Genomic DNA, 8,147 nt, shown 5'->3' with positions numbered 1-8,147 from the left:
TTTGGACAGGTTGATTTCATAACGGAATTATCATACTCTGCGATTATCTTTTGTTGTTTTGAGGTTGATGATGATGATGATGTTTTATAGAGAACTCGATGTAATGGAAAGGTAATGTTCACATAATCAGGATAACTGATGATAATTTGATATCACTTAAAGATTGCAGTAACAATGAATTCTTGATATGATTGTCTTTATCGTTTTTTCCAATATTCTTTTATAGTAGAATGGTGTCATCAATATTTACTGGGACTAACCTTTACTTTTTTGTTGTTGTTGTTGTTGCTTGCAACAGGTCCGAATCCATAGTAGACAGATTGTTGGCTAATTGGTTTGCTTTGTGCATGTGTGGGTACATCAAGGTAAGGATAAAGGTAGTCTTCTCAACTGCTTCAATATCTCTAAGCGATATACATCAAGAATATGAATTCTTCCGTGATTTATTGAAGGTGAGAGGCTTTGCGAGTTTTGCTAATTGGGTCGTTGATCTTATTAAAGGGAATCACTAAAATACACGACAAGCTATTTTTTTTTTCATACGAGTTCAAAGAAAATTGGTATCCATTACCAAAGAATCCACCTAAAATCTTAAGTATATGAAGAGTGTGATCGTAAAACGGATATATATATGTATATATATATATATATTTATATGTGTATAGATATAGATATATGATTAACCTTGATGAATACAGTGAGTTCATTTTGAAACAAAGAGGAAACGCATGTTTTTATCGTTGCCGGTGCTAATACAAAATGTTCAAATTCATGAAAATTCTTCCGTCGAGATGCTTTTATTGCAACTGATTGACAAATTGCCCTGCATCGACGTAAATAAGCACTGAATTGATCAGTGTTTTAGTAGTAGCCATGATAAAAAATCATGGGCGTACATACTCGAGCGGGATTCGAACCCACGACCTCCTGATCACCGGACAGGCGTCATCTCCACTAGACCACCGAGCTTTCGCCCGACAGCAAGTGTTGGTTCTAATCCTTATAGCATGCAGCGGGTACTGCGTAATTATTCAAATTCATGAAAATTCTTCCGTCGAGATGTTTTCATTTCTGCATGCTATAAGGATTAGAACCAACACTTGCTGTCGGGCGAAAGCTCGGTGGTCTAATGGAGATGACGCCTGTCTGGTGATCAGGAGGTCGTGGGTTCGAATCCCGCTCGAGTATGTACGCCCATGATTTTTTATCATAGCTACTACTAAAACACTGATCAAATCAGTGCTTATTTACGTCGATGCAGGGCAATTTGTCAATCAGTTGCAATAATACAAAATGCTTCTTTTTTGTTCTGTACTTCACAGCAAATGCTGTACCCGATGTTCATGTTGTATCAAGCTTTGAAGTCTCAGTGTGAAAAAGGACCGATCGATGCTGTCACTGAAGAAGCATATTTCACTCTGGATTACAATCGCTTGTTCGACCAGGACATCACTTTTCAAGAAGTGGTAATTACCCATGAGACATCTACCACCTCAATATATGCGACATGGGTTTTGAGAGCACAATGTTACTCAATACCACTGTGTTTCATAATGTACACAGCTCCCTTAGACAGTTAGAGGATGTAATTGCCAAAAAGCACTAATTCTGATGTAGCAGTTGGTCAGATTGAATCACGCTTAGGTAAAATTCAAGATTGGTCTCTGCAAAATGGTTTGAAATTGAATCTTGAGAAAACTGAAGTTGTGTATGTAAGATCTCGTAACAAGACGTTAGTCCTCAACAACTTTGTTCGTCAATGTTTGCGATGCTCCTGTGCTGCCAATTTCTAAGGCACGTGACCTTGGTGTCATTATCCAAGATGATCTTCAGCTGATCTTAGTATGAAAACTCACATCAATAACATACATGTATGCAAATCTGCAGCCATAGGTCTACACAGGATTGGAAAATTGAGACCCGTTTTCGATAAAGCAACTACAGAAAAACTGCTTCATGCGTTTATTTCTAGTCATTTGGATAATAATAATGGTTTGCTCATTGGAGTTCGAGACTCTCAGATGAAAGGACTCCAACGGATACAGAATTCAGCCGCAGGGCTTGTGACACGCGAGAGGAAATTTGATCATATAGCTCTCATTCTTCGTAGTCTTCATTGGTTGCCAATAAGAGCTCGTATCAGGTTTAAGATTTTGACCATTGTATTCAAATGTTTTCATGGAAATGCCCCTGAATATCTCAGTGAACTCATCAAGCCATATCAGCCTGGTCGTAATCTGCGCTCAAAATCAAAAAATCTCCTCTTTGAAATAAGTGTCAAATCTAAGATATATGGTTATAGGGCTTTGGAAAAATGGCACCCTCATTGTGGAATAATCTCCCTCTCAGTATTAGATGCATTACAGATTTTAATAAATTCAAATCTGTGTTAAAATCTCACCTTTTTTACTATTGTTGACTACATGTTGCAATAGAGAATTATGTGATCGATTTTGTTTTCATAAATTTTGTACACGCATAGAGACTATCTTCATGATCTTATGGTATTATGCGTTTCTAAGAACTGTCTTTTATTGTTATTATTACCAATTCTGTCTTTGTAATATAGTGTAATATATACTTCATCTTTATAATAATTGCTTTAAGTCGATAAGTGCCACGAAAAGAAAATCTCTTACGAATCTGGAAAACGAAAATGTTTTCATAACCGTTGTGAGAGGTACTGTATGTGAGTTAGCTGTAGTGCCAGCTAGTTCCACGCGAAACAGTCTATTAACTTTGTGCGAGTACTTGTGTGTATGAGTCATGCAATAGATCGGTAATACCTTATTCTTCTACAATCAGAATAATGAACATTTTTAGGACCACAAAATAAATACTACTGGATATCTTATCTTTCTGGGTAATACAGCATTTCCTAGACCCACGTTGATTTTGACATAACACGCTACAGGCCCGGCTTCGCTCATAGTCACACCATATCTTTTCAAAGCAACGTTGATTCTGGATTTACACTGTAACCCAAGAAGAAGTTAGTAAATAGTGTGCATACTGCGACGATTTCATAATTTATTTCAAGAATATAGAGCAATAGTTTTCGTAAATGATGGCTATCGATCGGGGAGAATTGTTGGTCTTTTGATCATTCTGTGACAGTAAGGCCGATTCTATTTTTTCTGGGCCCCGTTTTATCAAAAAATATCATCGATTGTAAATTTCCCTACCACACAGGCTGCCATAGACTTATGATAGAAATCGACTATAGTTATAATCAATTGTAACTCTTCATATAAACAGGGCCCTGGTGTTGACACTATAAACGAAAAACATTGTATGCAGGCAAGAGGTGAAAATAAGTAGCACTTCCATTGTTGGAAGACATTGTTTATTTAATGCACTTTTTTGTTTTGTGTTTGGGATGTTTTAAAGCTTATTTTCGAAAATGTCATACAGTAATTAAGAAATCATATTAAAACTGCTTTCTGGCGTTGCGTTTCTTCCTCCAGGTGCTTTTTGTTGTTGATGAAGACGACAATGCCTTCCTTAAGGTAAAAGTGTTGGATGTCGATACTGTGGGACAGACAAAGCAGAAAATCCTAGATTCTATGTGGAAAGCTGGACATCGTCTTCTTCCGACCGATGGAGAGTCTTTGGATGTAGGTAGGTCTTCAAATATTCAAGAACCACACTGGTTCATGCAATACTTGCCCCATGGCCACATGACATTAGTTTTCTCTAGTATACATTCAATTTGATCACATGCTAGAATGAACTGTGTGGGGGCACAGAAAAGTTTTCGCTTTTTTTTGTATGCATAACTTGAGGCAGTGTGCCAAAGAGAGACATCCAGTGTAAAATCTCCAAACAAACTACCCAACCACATTATCTGGAAATAGGTGAAATCGTCATGGTGTAAGGAAAGTGAAAATTATGACAAGGAAAATTTGAGAATAGTTTTAAAAGCAAACGATCATCCTGTGTGGACTAATGTGAAAAGTAACAGGTTGCGTCTTATGATCTTTTTTTGATATTTTATGCCAATGTATTTATTGTCGCCCGTGGAGCGGACGCGTGGCGTAGGCGTCACTTTTTTCGTTGTAGTCGTAGTCAACAATTTGATGTACTCAATAACTTTCCACAGCGTTGAGCCATGACCACCAAACTAGTATCACAGATATATAACTTGAAAAATGCTGGTCAGGTTTGAGTGTGGGTGATCGAGGTCTGAGAAGGTCAAAGGTCAATGAACTTTCCTCACAAGCTCCGTACTTGCGTGTTTGTTTGTTTGTTTTTGTTCTTGTTTGATGTACTATCTGTAACTTTCCACAGCTTTGAGTCATGGCCGTCAAACTCAGTACACCACTGTTATACATAACCTGAAACATGCTGGTCAGGTTGGAATATAGGTGAAGTCCGACTAGGTCACAAAGTCTAAAAGCTCTATATATGAACATTTACTGATAAGCACTATATTCACAATATTAGGCTGTCCTCTAGAAAGCTTTTAGCTGTGGTGACCACTTTTTTGTTCAGCTTTTGTTCTTCAGATCTTTACAACGTTTCCCTTCTTGGAAGCTATGTCAAGTTTACAAACCATACACATGGTATACAAACTGCGATATGCAGGCAAGACATTTTGCTTGTTTGCTTGTTTTCCGACAATAATGAATATCGTCCTAATCATTAGGAAAATTTGAACTGTCCTCGTGAACAAAAAATCAGTACAAGAACACCATGAAGAACAAACAAAAACAACAACAACAACCCGCGAATATGTAACGAATAAAACTCTGTTCACGGCTGAATACCCCTCTTCCTCCTCCCCCTGTTATTCCACACTCAAAGTTTGGCTGAAAGACGCCGGGACATATCTGATCTTGCGAGATGAAGACGAAGGAACTGATGGTCATGTTTCGGGAAGAATGAATACTGTGAAGACGTACGGGGTAAGCGCCAAAACATTATAACATGAAACCTGTAATTCCTGCAAAGTATGTTATAGTTTTTGTTATAGTCTCTTAATCATTGGCACATTGGCACATTAGGGTAAGAGAGGTTTTTAGTTGACGTGAATGCCAACACAAAAGTGAGGTGGTCAATACGTCATGCAAATAATTAGGGTATCTCTGAATCCTTAGAGGCGACATTTATGAATGGGAAATACAGTATATGCAAAAGAGGTTTAAGATACATCTGAGTGTATCCACGCAATTTAATGCATGCCAATAACTCATCTTTTCATCGGCAAGATAAATATTTGGATAAAGCCCGTGTCACACTATAGATCATAATCGTAATATGTAATACTCCCGAGACTCATCTAAACATTGCATCTCTCTCTCTCTCATTCAAGTTGGATCATGGATGTCGAATCACTGTCAGACCAAAGGAAGCTATGGCGGATTCCAGTGGATACCAAGAACTTGTTCCCTCCCATATTTTGTCGAACAAATGTAAGATTTCCTTCCTCTACCTTGCTTACTTTTATGCTGTCAATTCTCTGACGATTAGATTTCATATACGTAGGCTATTATTTTATAAAGAATTCGTCATCTCGGTATGAGTTAAGTGTGAAGATTCATCTTGAGATATCAGTTGGAGATTTGGAAGTTAAACCATCGTGCTCTGTGAAAAACCTGGGTGTATGGCTCGATTCTCGTTTAAACATGGAGAAGCATATATCAACCACATGCAAGTCTGCTTTTTATATGTTGCATAACTTGCGTCACATTCGTAGATATTTGAGCCAGGAAGACGCTGAAACTCTTGTTCACGCATTCATTAGCAATAGGCTTGATTATTGTAATGGGCTATTGTTTGGTTTACCAGATTCACAGATAACCAAGCTTCAGCGTGTGCAGAATGCATGTGCGAGACTTGTGTCCAGTTCGTCAAAATGTTCACATATTACACCTGTTTTGAAGAAGTTACACTGGTTGCCAGAAAGACAGAGAATTGTATTTAAAATTTTGATACTTGTTTACAAAGTATTGCATGGTCAAGCACCTGGTTATTTATCAGAATTGATATCAATGAAATCACACTCATATTCTCATAATTTACGAAGTACACAGGATAAGTTGCTTCTAAAGCAATCTCACTTAAAAACGAAAGTAACTTTAGGGGATTGTGCCTTCAGCTGTGCTGCTCCAAAACTTTGGAATAAATTACCTGAGAAACTGAGGAAGGCATCATCACTTGTTGTCTTCAAATCTTTATTGAAGACATATCTTTTTTCAGAAGCCTTTGATTAATTTGTAATTTATTTTTCGTGTGTCTAATCAGTGACAGGAGCTCTGTTACATCACAGCGCAGTAGAGTATATTTACATAGTAGCTGCGCTATACAAATTTGTCTAATAATTATTATTAATTATTGATCATTTTATTCGTTCCTTTGAAATGTTTCGATTATTTTGAGTTTCTGTACTACTACTTTTCTTGAATGGTTTAAATTTTCAACGGCAACGTCCAACTTCATCAATACTGCACTTTTCGAGTATGTGTAACTTAGTTTGACTCTTGTTTCCGAGTCTATTGTCAATCCTCTCATACAAGGGTTGTTTTGTATACTCTTATTTCTCAGACGAAAGTTTGACAGCAAATCAAACGTCAACTCCCCCTGGCCCTTCGACCCAAAACCCGACCAACCTCGGGGCAACGCATCTAAAGGTAAGGGGTATACCTGTCTGATATGACTAATCAAACATTAACAGTTAATTTTCCGTGAAGATTCATAAACCTTGTGGCGCAAAATTCATGCCAAGATACTTATGAATTTTTTTGTACCTCGAAATCAGCTTTATGTTGCAACGTCACGTTGAATTTGACGATAGGGAGCTTTAGAATTGCGGCGCGGACGTTTGAGACGACGCTTGAGCTGGACGTTCTCCTCTTCCTTTCCTGCGTCGTGTTGAAAAGCAGCTTTAGATTACGCCGAGACGCAACCAAAGAGATTTTACCCTCTCCATCATTTATTGGAGAAAAGCTTTTTGGACGCAACCTACTAGTATAAATAAAATGGCGCCCCCTTTATGCCTCAGTCACATAATGCTCTGCGTCCGGCGTTACGTCCAAAGAAGTCATTTTTTCTGCGGACTCCCGCGGATCCTTTGCCGTCACTAGAAAATTTATTCAAAACATACCGGGAAAAATGCGGGCGATATGGACAAATACGACCAGATGCGAATACTTGCGTCCACTTGCGGATATTCTTACGAATTGGCACATAATAGTTCTGAACACTTGCGGAGAGTTGCAGATATTTTCGGATAGTTACGGATAGTTACAGATTGTTATAAATAATTATGGAGAGTATTGTTTTCTGTGACGATTCTTGCTAAGTCAGTGTATTATGACAGCAAGGTTATCACATATTAAACTGTCTTACATTGTACACTGGCTTGACTGGGGAAAACTGAAATTGTGAAAAAATTCGTAATCCTTTAATTTGCTCTACAGTGATAAAAGATATATGAAATTTTGAATTTGAAGTTTAAATTTTATTTGTGCAACTCAAAAATGAATAAACTTCATAAATGTAAAGAATACATAACATAATTATACCACAAATATAATACAATATAGATCGATAATTTAAACATTAGTGGAAGAAAATTATTACTCACAGTCATGGAATAGACAAACTGTGGTTAGCTGTCGTTGTGCAGCGATATTCATGACTTATTGGGTATGTATTGGGTTATTTTATAATAAAACAATGCTTATTAAATTTCCAGAGAAAAAAGACATCAAGACTTCAAACACCCCTCCCACACCCAAGTACAATATATATACAAAAAATGTAATACACATTCCATGGAGCGTAAAGTGGGTAAGACTATAGAGAAAAAAAAAATCGTTCTCAGTTTTCATGTTGATTTATTTCACTTCCAACTAACAAAATGATTAGAAATACAATGAAACACTCGAATACACAGATGTCAGGAAATCAGTACCACAATGCGATTAACAGAATAACATCGTAAAAGAGATATGATAGGTAAATTATCAACAGAGATACAAATAACTGTTACGTCACTGTTGTGAATGCATAAACAATATTGCTGGAAATGGAGGGGACTGCTAAAAAGCAGGGCTTGTAGAATGCAGTCCCCTCATACAGAAAAAATATAATTGCAAACAACAGCAACAACAACAACAATTTCCCTAAACGGTAGTAAAAAA

General features: G+C 37.2%; 1 long non-coding RNA gene and 1 other non-coding gene across 2 annotated transcripts; both read left to right on the top strand.

The window, feature by feature from the left end:
* The first annotated feature begins 1,115 nt into the window (after nt 1-1,115).
* Nucleotides 1,116-1,188, top strand: Trnat-ggu (transfer RNA threonine (anticodon GGU)). Its single transcript has one exon. It is a non-coding gene; the product is annotated as a tRNA-Thr (tRNA).
* Nucleotides 1,189-4,804: 3,616 nt separating this feature from the next.
* On the top strand, nt 4,805-6,617 carry LOC139733986 (uncharacterized). Its single transcript, XR_011711129.1, has 3 exons — nt 4,805-4,907; nt 5,315-5,414; nt 6,547-6,617. It is a non-coding gene; the product is annotated as an uncharacterized lncRNA (long non-coding RNA).
* The last annotated feature ends 1,530 nt before the right edge of the window (nt 6,618-8,147 follow it).

The sequence above is a fragment of the Diadema antillarum genome, unplaced genomic scaffold (genome assembly GCF_040938485.1).
Source record: "Diadema antillarum isolate AM-2024a unplaced genomic scaffold, OU_Dant_1.0 seq00000507_RagTag, whole genome shotgun sequence".
Classification (NCBI taxonomy): Eukaryota; Metazoa; Echinodermata; class Echinoidea; order Diadematoida; family Diadematidae; genus Diadema; species Diadema antillarum.
The sequence above is the reverse complement of the archived record's forward strand: the minus strand, read 5'-3'. Positions and strand labels throughout refer to the sequence as shown.